The following is a 19,462-nucleotide window of genomic DNA, read 5'->3' as shown; positions in this document are numbered from 1 at the left end:
TTGTGACCCCAAGGACTGTAGCATGCAAGGCTTCCCTGTCCATCACCATATCCCAAAGCTTGCTCAAAATCTTATCCATTGTGTTGGTGATGCCATCCAACCATCTCATCCTCTGTTGTCCCCTTCTTCTCCCAACTTCAAACTTTACTAGCATTAGGGTCTTTTCCAATGAGTCAGTTCTTTGCATCAGGTGGCCAAAGTACTGGAGTTTAAGCTTGAGTATCAGTCCTTCCAATGAATATTCAGGACAGATGTCCTTTAGGATTGATTGGTTGGATCTCCTTGCAGTCCAAGGGACTCTCAAGAGTCTTCTCTAACACCACAGTTTAGAAGCATCAATTCTTCAGCACTCAGCTTTCTTTATAGTTCAAGTCTCACATCCATACATGACTACTGGAAAAACTAGAAACAGCTTTGATTAGACGGACTTTGTTGGCAAAGTAATGTCTCTGCTTTTTAATATGCTGTCTAGGTTGGTCATAGCTTTCCTTCCAAAGAGCAGGCATCTTTTAATTTCATGGCTGCAAACACCATCTTCAGTGATTTTGGAGCCAAAAAAATAAAAATAAAATAAAAGCTGTCACTGTTTCCATTTTCATCCCATTTATTTGTCATGAAGTGATGGGACCAGATGCCATGATGTTGTGTTTTAAGCCAACTTTTCCACTCTTCTGTTTCACTTTCATCAAGAGGCTTTTTAGTTCTTCTTCACTTTCTGCCATAAGGGTGGTGTCATCTGCATATTTGAAGTTATTGATATTTCTCCAAACAATCTTCATTCAAGCTTGCACTTCATCCAGCCTGGCATTTCACATGATGTTCTCTACCTATAAGTTAAATAAGCAGGATGGCAATATACAGCCTTGACGTACTCCTTTCCTGATTTGGAAGCAGTCTGTTGTTCCATGTTCAGTTCTAGCTGTTGCTTCTTGACCAGCATACAGATTTCTCAGGAGGCAGGTAAGGTGGTTTGGTACTCCAATCTTTTTAAGAATTTTCCAATTTGTTGTTATCCACAGAGTCAAAGGCTTTGGCATTGTCAATAGAGCAGAAATAGACATTTTTCTGGAACTCTCTTGCTTTTTCGATGATCCAAAGGCTGTTGGCAATTTGATCTCTGGTTCCTCTGCCTTTTCTAAATCCAGCTTGAACATCTGAAATTTCACAGTTCACATATTACTGAAGCCTGGCTTGGAGAATTTTGAGCATTACTTTGCTAGCGTGTGAGTGAGTGCAATTGTGCAGTAGTTTGAGCATTCTTTGGCATTTCCTTGCTCTGGAATTGGAATGAAAACTGATCTTTTTCATTTCATTTCATGAAAACTGGCCACTGCTGAGTTCCAAATTTGCTGGCATTTTCAGTGCAGCACTTTCACAGCATCATCTTTTAGGATTTAAGTTAGCTCAACTGGAATTCCATCACCTCCACTAGTTTTGTTTGTAATGATGTTTCCTAAATAGCTGTGAAAAGAAGAGAAGCGAAAAGCAAAGGAGAAAAGGGAAGATATAAACATCTGAATGCAGATTTCCAAAGAATAGCAAGAAGAGATAAGAAAGCCTTCTTCAGCGATCAATGCAAAGAAATAGAGGAAAACAACAGAATGGGAAAGACTAGGGATCTCTTCAAGAAAATCAGAGATACCAAAGGAACATTTCATGCAAAGATGAGCTCGATAAAGGACAGAAATGGTATGGACCTAACAGAAGCAGAAGATATAAAGAGGAGATGGCAAAAATACACAGAAGAACCATACAAAAAAGATCTTCACGATCCAGATAATCACGATGGTGTGATCACTGACCTAGAGCCAGACATCCTGGAATGTGAAGTCAAGTGGGCCTTAGAAAGCATCACAACAAACAAAGCTAGTGGAGGTGATGAAATTCCAGCTGAGCTATTTCAAAACCTGAAAGATGATGCTGTGAAAGTGCTGCACTCAATATGCCAGCAAATTTGGAAAACTCGGCAGTGGCCACAGGACTGGAAAAGGTCGATTTTCATTCCAATCCCAAAGAAAGGCAATGCCAAAGAATGCTAAAATTACCGCACAGTTGCACTTATCTCACACGCTAGTAATGCTCAAAATTCTCCAAGCCAGGCTTCAGCAATATGTGAACCGTGAAGTTCCTGATGTTCAAGCTGGTTTTAGAAAAGGCAGAGGAACCAGAGATCAAATTGCCAACATCCACTGGATCATAGAAAAAGCAAGAGAGTTCCAGAAAATATCTATTTCTGTTTTATTGACTATGCCAAAGCCTTTGACTGTGTGGATCACAATAAACTGTGGAAAATTCTGAAAGAGATGGGAAAACCAGACCACCTCATCTGCCTCTTGAGAAATTTGTTTGCAGATCAGGAAGCAACAGTTAGAACTGGACATGGAACAACAGACTGGTTCCAAATCAGGAAAGGAGTAGGTCAAGGCTGTACATTGTCACCCTGTTTATTTAACTTATATGCAGAGTACATCATGAGAAATGCTGGACTGGAAGAAGCACAAGCTGGAATCAAGATTGCCGGGAGAAATATCAATAACCTCAGATATGCAGATGAAACCACCCTTATGGCAGAAAGTGAAGAGGAACTCAAAAGCCTCTTGATGAAAGTGAAAGTGGAGAGTGAAAAAGTTGGCTTAAAGCTCAACATTCAGAAAATGAAGATCATGGCATCCGGTCCCACCACTTCATGGGAAACAGATGGGGAAACAGTGGAAACAGTGTCAGACTTTATTTTGGGGGGCTCCAAAATCACTGCAGATGGTGATTGCAGCTATGAAATTACAAGACGCTTACTCCTTGAAGAAAAGTTATGACCAACCTAGATAGCATATTCAAAAGCAGAGACATTACTTTGCCAACAAAGTTTAATCTAGTCAAGGCTATGGTTTTTCCTGTGGTCATATATGGATGTGAGATTTGGACTGTGAAGAAAGCTGAGTGCCGAAGAATTGATGCTTTTGAACTGTGGTGTTGGAGAAGACTCTTGAGAGTCCCTTGGACTGCAAGGAGATCCAACCAGTCCATTCTGAAGGAGATCAGCCCTGGGATTTCTTTGGAGGGAATGATGCTAAAGCTGAAACTCCAGTACTTTGGCCACCTCATGCGAAGAGTTGACTCATTGGAAAAGACTCTGATGCTGGGAGGGATTGGGGGCAGGAGGAGAAGGGGACGACAGAGGATGAGATGGCTGGATGGCATCACTGACTCGATGGACGTGAGTCTGAGTGAACTCCGGGAGTTGGTGATGGACAGGGAGGCCTGGCGTGCTGCAATTCATGGGGTCGCAAAGAGTCGGTAACGACTGAGTGACTGATCTGATCTGATCTGATCTGAGGGCCCACTTGACTTCATATTGCAGGATGTCTCTCTCTAGGTGAGTGATGACATCATCGTGGTTATCTGGGTCATGAAGATCTTTTTTGTATAGTTCTTCTGAGTAACCTTTCCACCTCTTCTTAATATCTTCTGCTTCTATTAGATCCATATCACTTCTGTCCTTTATTGAGCCTGTCTTTGCATGAAAATTTCCCTTGGTATCTCTAATTTTCTTGAAGAAATTTCTAGTCTTTCCCATTCAGTTTTTTCCCTCCATTTCTTTGATCACTGAGGAAGTTTTTCTTATCTCTCCCTGATATTCTTTGGAACTCTGCATTCATATGGGTATATCTTTTCTTTTCTCCTTTGCCTTTAGCTTCTTTTCTTTTCTCAGCTATTTGTAAGGTCTCCTCAGACAACTATTTTGCATTTATTTTCTGGGGATGGTCTTTATCACTGCCTCCTGTATAATGTCATGAACCTTGGGTCCATAGTTCTTCAGGCACTCTGTCTGTCAGATCTAATCCCTTGAATCTATTTGTCACTTTGGCTGTATAAATGCAGGGATATGATTTACTTCTTGTTTGAATGCTTTAGTGTTTTTTCCCTACTTTCTTCAACTTAAGTCTGAATTTGGCTATAAGGAGTTCATGATCTGAGGCACAGTCAACTCCCAGTCTTGTTTTTGCTGCCTGTATAGAGCTTCTCCATCTTTGGCTGCAAGGAATATAATCCATCTGATTTTGGTATTGACCATCTGGTGATGTCCATGTATAGAGTCATCTCTAGTGTTGTTGGAAGTGGGTGTTTGCTATGTCCAGTGTGTTCTCTTGGCAAAACTCTGTTAGCTTTTTTTCCTGCTTCTTTTTGTACTCCAAGGCCAAATTTGTCTGTTTGACTTCCTACTTTTGCATTACAGTCCCCATAATGAAAAGGACATTTTGCAGGGGTGTTACTTCTAGAAGTTCTTGTAGGTCTTCATAGAATCATTCAAGTTTAGCTTCATTAGTATTACTGGTTGGGGCATAGACTTGGATTACTGTGATATCGAATGGTTTGCCATGTAGGGCCAACAGGGCAGAGATCATCCTGTCATTTTTGAGACTGCACCCAATAACTGCATTTTGGCTCTTTTGTGGGCTATGAGGGCTACTCCACTTCTTTAAAGGGATTCTTACCCACAATAGTAGATATAATGGTCATCTGAGTTAAATTCGTCCATCCAGTCCATTTTAGTTCACTGATTCCTAAAATGTTGATGTTCACTCTTGCATTTCCTTACTGACCACTTCCAATTTCCTTGATTCATGAACCTAACATTCCATGTTTCTATGCAATATTGATCTTTATAGCATCAGACTTTATTTCTATCACCAGTCACATCCACAGCTGGGTGTTGTTTTCTCTTTGGCTCCATCTCTTCATTCTCTCTGGAGTTATTTCTCCACTCCTCCAGTAGCATATTGGGCACCTACCGACCTGGGGAGTCCATCTTTCAGTGTCCTATCTTTTTGCCTTTTCACACTTTTCATGGGGTTCTCAAGGCAAGAATACTGAAGTAGTTTGCCATTCCCTTCTCCAGTGGACCACATTTTGTCAGAACTCTCCACCATGACCTGTCCGTTTTGTGTGGCCCCACATGGCATGGCTCATAGATTCCCTGAGTTAGACAAGGCTGTGGTCCATGTGAACAGTTTGATTAGTTTCTGTGATTGTAGTTTTCATTTTGTCTGCCCTGTGTTAGATACAGATAAGAGGTTTATGGAAGCTTCCTGATGGGAGAGCCTGACTGAGGGGAAAACTGGGTCTTGTTCTGATGGGTGGAGCCATGTTCAGTAAATCTTCAATTCAAGTTTCTGTTGATGGGTGGGGCTGTGTTCCCTCCCTGTTGTTTGACCTGAGTCAAAACTATGGTGGAGTTAATGAAGATATTGGTGACCTTCTCCAAAAGGTCCCATGCATGCACTGCCACACTCAGTGTCTCTGACCCTGCAGCAGGCCACCACTGACCCATGCCTCCATCAGTGACTCTTGGACACTCACAGTCAAGTCTGGGTCAGTCTCTTGTGGGGTCACTGCACCTTTCTCCTGGGTCCTTTTGTGCACAAGATTTTGTTGTGCCCTCCAAGAGTCTGTTTCTCAAGTCCTGTGTAAGTTCTGAGGGCTCTGTGTTGGGGTTAATGGTACCTCCTCCAAGAGGGCTTATGCCACACCCATGTCTGCTGTGGCCAGAGCCCCTGCCCTTGTGGCAGACCACTGATGACCCGTACCTCTGCAGGAGACACTCAAACACCTAAAGGCAGGTCTGGCTCAGTCTCTGTGGGGTCTTCTGGTACACACAAGGTTTTGATTGAGCCCTCTGAGAATATATTTCTCAGATTCATATATATATATAGTAGTAGTGTAGTAGTGAAAGTCACTCAGTTATGTCTGACTCTTTGCCATCCCATGGACTATACAGTCCATCGAATTCTCTAAACCAGAATTCTGGAGTGGGTAGCCTTTCCCTTCTCCAGAGGATCTTCCCAACCTAGGGATCGAACCCAGGTCTCCTGAATTGCAGGCAGAGACATTACCAGCTGAACCACAAGGGAAGACCAAGAATATTGGAGTGGGTAGACTATCCCTTCTCCAGTGGACCTTCCCAACCCATTAATTGAACTGGGGTCTCCTGCATTGCAGATGGATTCTTTACCAACTGAGCTATCAGGGAAGCCCCACATATATTGGAATATAGATCAATACAAAGTATGCATTAAGAAGAGAAAGAAAAGAAATAAGAAAAGCAAATACTTAGAGATCCTTGGGACAACATCAGCATCAGAATTTTTAGTGAATTTTTATTTTTCATATATATATATATATAAATGTCGTGAATGTACATATTGTGTATACAATATATATATTGGAATTCCTAGTGCAGATACATACATATATAGAGAAATGCTGATGTTGTCCCAAGGATCTCTAAGTATTTGTTTATTTTTCTTATTTCTTCTCTTTCTCTTAATAATGAATATTTTCTATTGATGTATATTCCAATTCACTAATTTTTTTCTCTAGTTACTGTAAATTTTTTAAGACACCATAATAATTATTAGATGGGGAAACAGTGGAAACAGTGTCAGACTTTATTTTGGGGGGCTCCAAAATCACTGCAGATGGTGATTGCAGCCATGAAATTAAAAGACGCTTACTCCTTGGAAGGAAACTTATGACCAACCTAGATAGCATATTGAAAAGCAGAGACATTACTTTGCCAACAAAGGTTTGTCTAGTCAAGGCTATGATTTTTCCTGTGGTCATTTATGGATGTGAGAATTGAACTGTGAAGAAAGCTGAGCGCCAAAGAATTGATGCTTTTGAACTGTGGTGTTGGAGAAGACTCTTGAGAGTCCCTTGGACTGCAAGGAGATCCAACCAGTCCATCCTAAAGGAGATCAGTCCTGGGTGTTCTTTGGAAGGAATGATGCTAAAGCTGAAACTCCAGTACTTTGGCCACCTCATGCGAAGAGTTGACTCATTTGAAAAGACCCTGATGCTGGGAGGGATTGGGGGCAGGAGGAGAAGGGGACGACAGAGGATGAGATGGCTGGATGGCATCACCAACTCGATGGACGTTGAGTCTCAGTGAACTCCGGGAGTTGGTGATGGACAGGGAGGCCTGGCGTGCCGCGATTCGTGGGGTCACAAAGAGTTGGACACGAATGAGCGACTGGACTGAACTGAATAATTATTTCACATCAATTAGTGTACTTTTCATCTGTAGAATTTCTGGGTTTTTATTGTGTGTATTTGTTTTTGTTTGTTTGTTTGTTTTGTTTTTGTTTCCTGCATTTCATATCTTTGCAAAATACCATTACTATATTTACATCTCTCAAAATCTATCAAGCTCTGTTCTTCAAGAGACAACCAAGTCCCACCTCTTTAGTGAAGAGATTTCTACTAGCAATTAGTAGGCTTTATCACTTTCTGAGCTTCCAAGCACTTAGCTATTTTTTGTGTGTTATTTTTATAAATGATGTCAAATTCCAGATGGTATGATTTTGTACACTCTGCTTCATCTAGTGTATTATTTTACATATACTACCTGCTCAGTGAAAAGGTTATTTCCAGCTGAATATAATTCTATTAATAATCATATTATGATATTACTTAAACTTTTGCTAATCTCATTATTTCCCTTCATGAATCATAGCCTGGTGTTGGCAAAGTGGCTCACATAACTCAATGAAGCTATGAACCATGCTATGCAGGGGCACCCAAGATGGGTGGATCATAGTGAAGAGTTCTGACAAAACATGGTTAACTGGAGGAAGAAATAGCAATGCTTTCCAGTATTCTTACCAGAAAAACTTCATGAATATTATGAAAAGGCAAAAAGATAAGACACCAGAAGATGAGTCTTCCAGATCAGAAACTGTCCAATATGTTCCTGGGGAAGAGCAGAGGGCAACTACTAATAGCTCCAGAAAGAATGAAGCGGCTGGGCCAAAGCAGAAATGATGCTCAGTTGTGGAGATGTATGGTGATAGAAGTAAACTCCAATGCTGTAACAAACAATATTTCATAGGAACCTGGTCCTATGAATCAAGGTAAATTGAATGTGGTCAAGCAGGAGATGGCAAGATTAAATATTGACATCTTAGGAATCAGTGAACTAAAGTGAATGAGAATGAAAATGAAAGTGAAACTTGCTCAGTCATGTCAGACTTTTCATGATCCATGAACTATACAGTCCATGGAATTCTCTAGGCAAGAATAATGGAGTGGGTAGCCTTTCCCTTCTCCAGAGGATCTTCCCAACCCAGGTCTCCCACACTGCAGGTGGATTCTTTACCAGCTGAACCTCAAGGGAAGCCCAAGAATACTGGAGTGGGTAGCCTATGCCTTTTCTAGGGGATCTTCCTGACCCAGGAATCAAACTGGGGTCTCCTGCTTTGCAGGTGGATTCTTTACCAACTGAGCTATCAGGGAATGAGAATGGGCAAATTTATTTAGATGACCATTACATCTACTACTTTGGGCAAGAATTCCTTTAAAAAATGGAATAGCCCTCATAGTCAAAATGAGTCTGAAATGCAGTACTCAGGTGGAACCTCAAAAATAACAGAATAATCTAAATTTGTTCCCAAGGCAAACCATTCATAATCACAGTAATCCAAGTCTATGTCCCAACCACTAATGCTGAATAATCTGAAGTTAAACAGTTCTATGAAGACCTACAAGACCTTCTGGAACTAACACAAAAATAAGATGTCCTTTTAATCATAGGGAATTGGAATGTAAAAGTAGGAAGCCAAGAGACAACTGGAATAACAGGCAAGTTCAACTTTGGAGTACAAAATGAGGCAGGGTAAAGTGTAACAGAGTTTTGTCAAGAGAACACACTGGTTGTACTAAACACCCTTTTGTACCAATGCAACCCACTGGACTTTACACACCAGATGGTCAATACTGAAAACAGACTGATTATGTTTCTTGCAGCTGAAAATGAGAAGCTCTATACAGTCAGCAAAACCAAGACCTGGGGCTGACTGTGGCTCAAATCATGAGCTCATTATTGCAAAACTCAGGCTTAAATTGAAGAAAGTAGGGAAAAGCCACTAGGCCATTCAAGTATGACCTAAGTCAAATTCCTTATGATTATACAGTAGAGGTGATGAACAGATTTAAGGGATTAGATCTAATAGACAAAGTGCCTGAAGAATTATGGACAGAGGTTCATAACACTGTACGAAAGCAATGACGAAAACCACCCCAAAGAGAAAGAAATGCAAGAAGTCAAAGCGGTTGTCTAAAGAGGTTTTCCAAATAGTTGAGAAAAGAAGAGAAGCAAAAGGCAAGGGAAATGGGAAACATACTCAACTGAATGCAGAGTTCCAGAGAATAGCAAGGAGAGCTAAGAAAGCCTTCTTAAATGAACAGTGCAAAGAAATAAAGGAAAACAATGGGAAACACTAGAGGTCACCTCAAGAATTGGAGATATCAAGGGAATATTTCATGCAAGAATGGGCAAAACAAATGACAGAAATGAAGGGACCTAACAGAAGCCAAAGAGATTAAGAAGAGATGGCAAGCATACACAGAAGAACTATACAAAAAAGGTCTTAACCCATAGATAACTATGATGGCATGGTCACTCATTTAGAGCCAGTCATCCTGGAGTTTGAAGTCAAGTGGGCCTTATGAAGCATTATTACATACAAACCTAGTGAAGGTGATGGAGTTCCAGCTGAGCTGTTTAAAATCTTAAAAGATGATGCTGTTAAAGTGCTGCACTCACTATGGCAGCAAATTTTGAATACTCAGCAGTGTCTATAGGACTGGAAAGTTTCAGCTTTCATTCCAGTCCCAAAGAAGGGAAATGCCAAAGAACACTCAAACTACTGTATAATTTTGCTAATTTCACATGCTAGCATGGTTTGGCTCAAAATGCTCCAAATTAGGCTTCAGTAGTATATGAAGCAAGTACTTGCAGATATGAAAATCTGATTTTAAAAAAGACAGAGGAACTGGAGATCAAATTGCCACCATTCTTTTGATCATGGAGAAAGCAAAAGAATTCCAGAAAAACATCTACCTCTACTTCATTGGCTACACTAAAGCCTTTAATTGTGTGATCACAACAAGCTGTGGAAATTTCTTAAAGAGATGGGATTACCAGACCAACTTACTATCTCTTGAGAAACCTGTATGAGGGTCAAGAGCAACAGTTAGAGTCAGACATTACCAATTATCTAGTTCAAACTACGAAAGGAGTATGACAAAGCTGTATATTCATTACCCTTCTTGTTTAACTTATATGCAGACTATATCATGTGAAATACCAGGCTGGATGAGTCATAAGCTGGAATCAAGATTCCTGGGAGAAATATCAACAACCTCGAATAGGCAGATGATACCACTCTAAGGACAGAAAGTGAAGAGGAACTACAGAGCCTTTTGAGGAGGCTGAAAGAGGAGAGTGAAAAGCTGGCTTGAAAATTGACGTTCAAAAAACTAAGATCATGGCACGTGGTTCCATCAGTTCATGGCAAATAGAGGGGGAGATGTGGAAGTGGTGACAGATTTTATTTTCTTGAGCTCTAAAATCACTGGATGGTGACTGAAGCCATGAAATTAAAGGATGTTTGATCCTTGGAAAGAAAGCTATCAAACCTAGTGCTTAGTTATTCAGTCTTGACCAACTGTTTGGGATTGCATGGACTGCATCCTGCCAGGCTCCTCTGCCTGTGGGGATTCTCCAGGCAAGACTACTGAAGTGGGTTGCCATGCCCTCCTCCAGGGTATGGCATGTCATGGTATGTCAAACCTAGACAGCATATTAAAAGGCAGAGAAATAACTTTACCAACTAATGTTCATATAGTCAAAGTTACGCTTTTTTGAGTAGCCATGTATGGATGTGAGAGTTGCACCATGAAGGCTGAGGGCCTAAATAATTTATGTTTACCATTTGTGGTACTGGAGAAGTCTCTTGAGAGTTCCTTGGACTGCAAGGAGATCAAACCAGTCAATCATAAAGGAAATAAACCCTAAATATTCATTGGAAGCTGCTGCTGCTGCTAAGTAATGTCAGTCATCAATCAGACTCTGTGCAATCCCGTAGATGGCAGCCCACCAGGCTCCTCCATCCCTGGGATTCTCCAGGCAAGAATACTGGAGTGGGTTGCCATGTCCTTCTCCAGTGCATGGAAGTGAAAAGTGAAAGTGAATTCGCTCAGTCGTGTCCAACTCTTTGCAACCCCATGGACTGCAGCCCACTAGGCTCCTCCATCCATGGGATTTCCCAGGCAAGAATACTGGAGTGGGTCGCCATTGCCTTCTCCATATTTGAAGAACTGATGCTAAAGCTGAAGCTCCAATACATTGGCTACTTGTTGAAAAGAGCCAACTACGTGGACAAGACCCTGATGCTGGGAAAGGTTAAAGGTAAAAGGAGAAGGGAGTGACAGAGGATGAGATGGTTAGATGGCATCATCAACTCAATGTACATGAATCTGGGCCAACTCCAGGAGAGGGTAGAGACAGCAGAGCTTGGCATGCTGTAGCCCATGGCATCACAAAGAGTTGGACACAACTTAGTGATTGAATAACAACAAATCTCACTATTATCCTCATAGTCTTACTCTTTTAGCAATATTTAATATTTAGCCTTGTTAAAGATTGTGAAGAGCCTTATCTAAAGCTGTAAACAATTATTAAATATTTCATACTTTAGGATGTTTTTCCCTGAGGTAACTGCTTTAAGATTATCATGTTGAAACACCTAGGAACATACTGAGGTCTATGTGAATAGCATCCATTGTGGTTTTGTAGAATACGAGCTATACACAAACATGCATGGAGTCTTGATCTTAAACGGTATGACACTGATTCATCTAACTGGAAAGCCAGAGGCAGAGGAAGTTCAAGTTTGGTTTAACTCCAATATTTGTGCCTCCAACTCTTGGTTCTGCCTGTACTATGTCCTTCTTCCCATGAATAGTTTTTAGCTTCTAGCTAGCATCTCCTGGAGAATCCCAGGGACAGCAGAGCCTGGTGGGCTGCTATCTATGGGGTCGCACAGAGTGGGACAGTGACTTAGCAGCAGCAGCATCTCTGATCATGGCAAATGTCTATAATTGTTTCAAGATCACAGCCATATACCATGATATCCTGAAAAACTCAAAATACAGGGAACTTTTTAGAGTTTCTGAGCTCATTACTCTTACCAGAATTTACATGTACTTTTAGGCCTGTTTGAGCTAAACTTGGAGTGGGTAGTTGGAAGTTGAAGGTATACTTGGAATGAAAATGAGATTGCAATAGGAACCAAAATACAATTATTTTAGAGAAAATGCAAATTGATTAAGCAATAAATTATATGAATTACACCTGGATACTTAAAAGATGTAAAAAACCCATACTTCATATGCTCATAATTTTTGTAATAAGCCTAATAAATTATATCTTGACTGTGCCTCCAAGGTTTTTTTCATCAACTATCCTCCTCCCCTTTTTATTCCTGGCTAAATTTTAAAATAACTTGGTTTATGTCCTGAATCAAAATTTTGTCCCTGTTATTTTCCTTGTATAATCAAATTACAAATGTTTTTGGATAAATTGTAAAATTAACATTACAACTAATCATATTTGATAGTCATGTAGTATAAACATTTAAAATTTAACTGTTCAATTTACTTTTTATTTTATATTTGTTAGCATGAAAGGCCTTTCATATTTTTAATTAGTTGTTTCTTCCCCCATTTTCAACAAGTAAAATATCATAGAGAAAGATACTCATCCATCCAAAAATTTAATGAACTCACCAAGGACACAAAGTGAGACTGACAAAAATTTAGTATCCATACCAACAGTGTTGAAATTGCCCTACCAAATTGAGCATAACACGCTTGATTTGGAATTTGAGGTCATACTGAAGACTGATTGCTCAGCAATAAATCTAACCCACAGGGAAGTAATATTAATAACTCATTAAGATGGCTAAACATAAAACTGGCCATGGAACTATTAAGGCTGGTTTTTTTTTGTTTTTAATGTGAAGGTAAAAATCACTATCAAGATGTGATGTAATGAATAACAACAAATAGACATTTCTCTAGTTGATGGTCAAGAGAAAAAGGTTACGTATAATTATTTATGCCAATTTCTCATTTACATCACTTAAATATAATCTTAATGGCTAAATATGCTAAGATCACTCAGTTAAAAGTGCTTTTCTGAATTTGAAGTATAGCATTGTTTCCAGTACAAAAGGTATTTAAATGTACTGTGCACTAAGCTTGTTAACCCCTGAAAGAGTGAATGCATGTTCTGGAAAAAAGTACACCTCTTGGAAGAAACTCTAGAAAACTGGGATGCTGATCGAGCTGATTAAAAAATCATTTACCTGGTGTTTTTTATAATTAACATTGAAAGAAATATAAGTACAAGAAATATCCTTTTCATGATAACCGTACAAAAAATTATGGGAATTTATTTTGAAAAACTACTATCTTAGAGTCTGCATGAGATATCTTGAAATTACACCTCACTTCTTAGAGATTAACTCAACTGTCTTGTGAGGAACTGACTTGAACAGGGACATCCAACTGATGATCAAACCCAGCTATATACAGATAGTTCTGTCACTTATCTCATGTCCAGAATCAGTCTGTCTACTCAAAATAAAAATGTAGCTATCTTTCCCACTTCCTTTTTTTGCTGTGCTTTCTGACTTCAAACAAAATGACAAAAGGATAATGGAACCAGGTAAAAAGAAACTTTTCACCAGTACACTAAAATAAAATATATGCATATCTGAAAAAAAGGATAAAAGTTAATACCAAGTAGGAGTTGAATATAGGTGTTACTTGAAAACCAACAATCATTTATTGAATATACTAAAGCAAAGAAAAACTCTAGAGTGGAATTTTATTATCAAACCAATATTTTTTAAGTTGACTTAAGTGCTTTTATGGTCCTCATATTCAGCTGCTTCTTAGAAGCTGATGTTTTATTTCCAATTATAAAAATCAGCCAAGAATATTGAAGAACACATGTAAAAAGATGGTGGGTAATGTAAACATGCAATTTATAAAATAGGAAATCTAACAAGTTGTACTCAAACTTATTAATAATCACAGAAATACAAATTAAAACCACAATGAACTGTCTTTTATATTGACTTGGCCAGAGAAATTAGAAATCTATGCATGGCCTTGTGCTGGCAATGATGTTGGTATATATAAATTCTGACAAAGTGCTGAAAAGAGCTTAGACTGACACAGCCATTCTGAAGAGACCTTGGAAATAGTTAATCATTTAAATATACACACAACCTAGTTAGAGTGAACATACAATTTGGAGACTGAAAGAGGATGCTATATATGTTTACTCTGAAACAATAAAGTTAAACCAAGTTCATTCCAAGTAAACAAAAAAATATGTCAACTTACTTATGACCCAGTACATTTGTTCTTAGATATATATTTCAAAAAGTTTCACTCAAATTATTTGTAGGAATGTGGATTGGCCTAGAGTCTGTCATACAGAGAGAAGTGAGTCAGAAAGAGAAAAATAAATATGTAATATTAACACATATGTGGAATCTAGAAAAATGGTACATGCATACTAAGTTGTGTCTGACTCTTTGTGACCCTATGGACTGTAGTCCTGCAAGGCTCCTCTGTTCATGGGATTTACCAGGCAACAATATTGGAATGGATTGCCATTTCCTCCTCTAGGGGGATCTTCCTGAACCAGGGATCGAACCCATGTCTCTCATGTCTCTTGCATCAGTAGGCAGATTCTTTACCTGGGACACAGGGCAGGAATAGATCCAGATGTAGACAATGGGCATGCAGACAGAGTGGGCAAGGGAAGTTGGGATAACACAGAGACTGGGACTGACAAATGTATAATATCAAATATAAAATAGATAGCCAACTTGTATATAGCACAGGAAGCTCAGTTTGGTGTTTTGTGGTAACCTGCTGCTGCTGCTAAGTCGCTTCAGTCCTGTCCGACTTTGTGCGACCCCATAGATGGCTGCCCACCAGGCTCCCCCGTCCCTGGGATTCTCCAGGCAAGAACACTGGAGTGGGTTGCCATTTCCTTCTCCAATGCATGAAAGTGAAAGGTGGAAGTGAAGTTGCTCAGTCGTGTCTGACTCTTAGCGACCCCATGGGACTGTAGCCTACCAGGCTCCTCTGTCCATGAGATTTTCCAGGCAAGAGTACTGGAATGGGGTGCCACTGTCTTCTCCATTTTGTGGTAACCTAGATAGATGGGATTGGGGATGGGGGCACAATTCAAGAGGGAGAGGATAAATACATATAGCTGATTCACTTATAGCAGGAATTAACACAAAATTATAAAATGGCTACTTTAAAAAATCTTTAGGTGTAGACATAGAAGAATCACTATGGAAAAGCAATAATTCATATTAATACTCAAATCCTAACTAATGTGATAATTTGATAACCTTAATTTTCAGTAGTGCTTATTTGATTTCATTTGGCTTAATATTTTAATATATTTGTTAGTGATTACTATTTCCTCTTCTGTAATTTTTAACAGTTTTTCTTTGATACCTCAGTGCTTTGTTTTTTACTTGTATGAGTGATTCATGTTTTCCAATTTATAGAGCTTTTCCTTTTGACTTCTGTTATAATATTGGATCCATGCTATGAATTCTTCTAAATAAAATGTTTTAATCTTTTCATCAAATTATTTTAAATGTCTTTTGATAGTTTTATAATACTGCACTAAACCTAAAAGAAATTTTGAAGATTTATCAGACTTAATTCAGTTTTCCAGAAGTAATAGGACTCTTGTCTTCTGCTATTGTGTTTCTCAGTATTGATTTGTTATTTATTTTGTATGGTTACAGTGCATGCCTTACTAATCTTAAGTCCTCATGAATGTATGGCTTTGTTGATAATGTTTTTTTCTACAACATAACTTAAATTGAATACTTAATTGGTTATCTCAAAAAACTTAAGTAAATATTGAAAGTATAACCCTCAATCATCCCTGCAGCCCATTTGTACTGAGAACATGGATGTGGAGTCCTGACAGAGGCAAGTAGAAAGAATTGTTGTTTTGTTTATATTGAGATTCTGAAAACAAATTCAAGTATAACTCAATCTAAGTTCTTTCTTTCTACTTAAGTCAAGAAAAACTGCCTGGTTTAGGGTTTTTTATCTAAGAAACAACCAAAAATGCACACTCAAAACAACCAAAATCCCATCTAAACTTTATGTTGTTTAATTAACACCTGAGGAGTTATTCAGCATTTCTCTATAACAGGTATACTTCTAGACACAAGAGAGAGGTTGAAAATAAAATTAATGCTCTAATAGATTCTAGATTCCAGTGGAAACATAATAGGCAAAATGAGGATAACTAACAAATAATCAGCTCAGTTTCAGATATTGGAAATCCATGAAGACAATAAAAGAGACATTACTGTAATAGCAAATTGGGTTGAGAATATGTTGTTTTAAAAGAGCATTAAAGAATATATTTTATGAGGAAGTGACAAATGAGCCTGAATACTGTTGGTAAAAAGAAGGCGTCTATGAGAAGATCTTCATGGCAAATAGATGGTCAAAAGTCAAAACTGTGATAGATTTTCCTTTCTTGGGCTCCAAAATCACTGTGGATGTTGACTGCAGCCATGAACTTAAAAGACACTTGCTCCATGAAAGGAAAGCTATTATAAACCTAGACAGCATATTAAAAAGAAGAGACATCATTTTGCCGACAAAGGTCCATAGAGTCAAAGCAATGGTTTTTCCAGTAGTCATGTATGGATGTGAGAGTTGGACCACAAAGAGTGTTTTTGAACTGTGGCACTGGAGAGGATGCTTGAGAGTCCCTTGGACTGCAAGGAGATCAAATCAGTCAATCATAAAGGAAACCAACCCTGACTATACACTGAAAGGGCTGATGCTGAAGCTGAAGCTCCAAAACTTTGGCTATTTGTTGTGAAGAGCTGACTCATTGGGAAAAAAAAAAAAAAAACCTGTTGCTGGCAAAGACTGATGGCAGAAGGAGAAGGGGGTGACAGAGGATGAGATAGTTGGATTACATCTTCAACTCAATGGACATGAGTTTGAGTAAAGTCTGGGAGATAGTAAGGGAAGTAGGGAAGCCTGGCATACTGCAGTCCATAGGGTTGTGAAGAGTCAGATATGACTTAGGACTGAACATCAGAAAAAAAAAGAGAGAGAGAGAGAGAAAATCTGGGAATAGAGATTTCTATACTTAGAGAGGCAAGAACAAAGATCCTGGAAGAGTAACAAACTTAAGGTGGCTAAGAAAAAAACAGAATACAAGCTTAGTTAGACATTGGATCAATGAGATAAGGAGCACAAGATAATAATATAGAATTTAGCAATAATTAACATTTTCAGTACCTTATATCCTTGATATTTACTGTAGAATACCTGAAGTCAAAGAGAAATATGATTTATTTAAAAGAGATTTTTCTGCTGCAATTTATAGAAAATAATTATGGAACAGACACATGGAGATCAGTTAGGAGACTACTGAAGTACATGTAGAAGGTATCCAACATTACTAGTCAACAGATAAATGTAAACTAAAGTCACAACTAGATACCATGCTAATCAAAATGGTTCGGTTCAGTTAAGTTCAGTCGCTCAGTTGTGTCTGACTCTTTGCGACCCCATGAATCGCAGCACACCAGGCCTCCCTGTCCATCACCAACTCCCGGAGTTCACTCAGACTCACGTCCATCAAGTCAGTGATGCCATCCAGCCATCTCATCCTCTGTCATCCCTTTTCCTCCTGCCCCTAATCCCTCCCAGCATCAGAGTCTTTTCCAGTGAGTCAACTCTTCGCATGAGGTGGCCAAAGTACTGGAGTTTCAGCTTTAGCATCATTCCTTCCAAACACCCAGGCCTGATCTCCTTTAGAATGGATTGGTTGGATCTCCTTGCAGTCCAAGGGACTCTCAAGAGTCTTCTCCAACACCGCAGTTCAAAAGCATCAATTCTTTGGCACTCAGCTTTCTTCCCAGTCCAACACTCACATCCATACACGACCACAGGAAAAACCATAGCCTTGACTAAACAGACCTTGGTTAGCAAAGTAATGTCTCTGCTTTTGAATATGCTATCTAGGTTGGTCATAACTTTTCTTCCAAGGAGTAAGTGTCTTTTAATTTCATGGCTGCAATCACCATCTGCAGTGATTTTGGAGCCCAAAAAGATAAAGTCTGACACTGTTTCCACTGTTTCCCCATCTATTTTCCATGAAGTGATGGGACCAGATGCCATGATCTTCATTTTCTGAATGTTGAGCTTTAAGCCAACTTTTTCACTCTCCTCTTTCACTTTCATCAAGAGGCTTTTTAGTTCCTTATCACTTTCTGCCATACGGGCGGTGTCATCTGCATATCTGAGGTTATTGATATTTCTACCAGCAATCTTGATTCCAGCTTGTGCTTCTTCCAGTCCAGCGTTTCTCATTATGTACTCTGCATATAAGTTAAATAAGCAGGGTGACAATATACAGCCTTGACATACTCCTTTTCCTATTTGGAACCAGTCTGTTGTTCCATGTCCAGTTCTAACTGTTGCTTCCTGACCTGCATACATGTTTCTTAAGAGGCAGTTCAGGTGGTCTGGTATTCGCATATATTTCAGAATTTTCCACAGTAAAATGGTTATAGGTAGACAATACCAAGAGTTAATGACAATGTAGAGGAAAATTCTCACATATTGCTTATTGGAATGTGACATGATATAGCCATTTTGAAAAAAGTCTTTGACAGTTTCCTTTCTTCTTAATCATACACCTATTGCAGGAACCAGTAATTCTACTTCTAAGTATATGTCTAAGAGAAATGAGGGTGCATATATACACAAAGTCTTAAAGGAATATCCACAGCAGTTTCACCCAGTGAGAAAAAATGGAAACGATCCAAATTTTCATCAGTAAAATAATTCAAAAGTTCAGTTTAGTTTAGTCACTTAGTCATGTCAAACTCTTTGAGACCCCATTGACTGCAGCACGCCAGTCTCCCTGTCCATCACCAATTCCCACAGTTTACTCAAACTCATGTCCATTGAGTCATGAGGCTATCCAATCATCTCATCCTCTGTCATCCCCTTCTCCTCCTACCTTCAATCTTTCCCAGTGTCAGGGTCTCTTCCAATAAGTCAGTGCTGCGCATCATGTGGCTAAAGTATTGGAATTTCAGCATCAGTCCTTCCAATGAATATTCAGGACTGATTTCCTTTAGGATGGATTGGCTGGATCTCCTTGCAGTCCAAGGGACTCTCAAGAGTCTTCTCTAGCACCACAGTTCAAAAGTATCAATTCTTCAGTGCTCAGCTTTCTTCCAACTCTCACATCCATACATACTACTGGAAAAACTATAGACTTGACTAGGCAGACATTTGTTGGCAAAGAAATGTCTGTTTTTGAATATGCTGTCTAGGTTGGTCATACCTTTTCTTCCAAAGAGTAAGCATCTTTTAATTTCATGGCTGCAGTCATCATCTGCAGTGATTTTGGAGCCCCCAAAAATAAAGTCTGCCACTCTTTCCACTGTTTCCCCATCTATTTCCCATGAAGTGATGGGACTGGATGCCATGATCTTCATTTTCTGAATGTTGAGCTTTAAGC

Source organism: Bos javanicus, chromosome 11 (assembly GCF_032452875.1).
Source record: "Bos javanicus breed banteng chromosome 11, ARS-OSU_banteng_1.0, whole genome shotgun sequence".
Taxonomy (NCBI): Eukaryota; Metazoa; Chordata; class Mammalia; order Artiodactyla; family Bovidae; genus Bos; species Bos javanicus.
Note: the sequence above shows the minus strand (reverse complement) of the source record.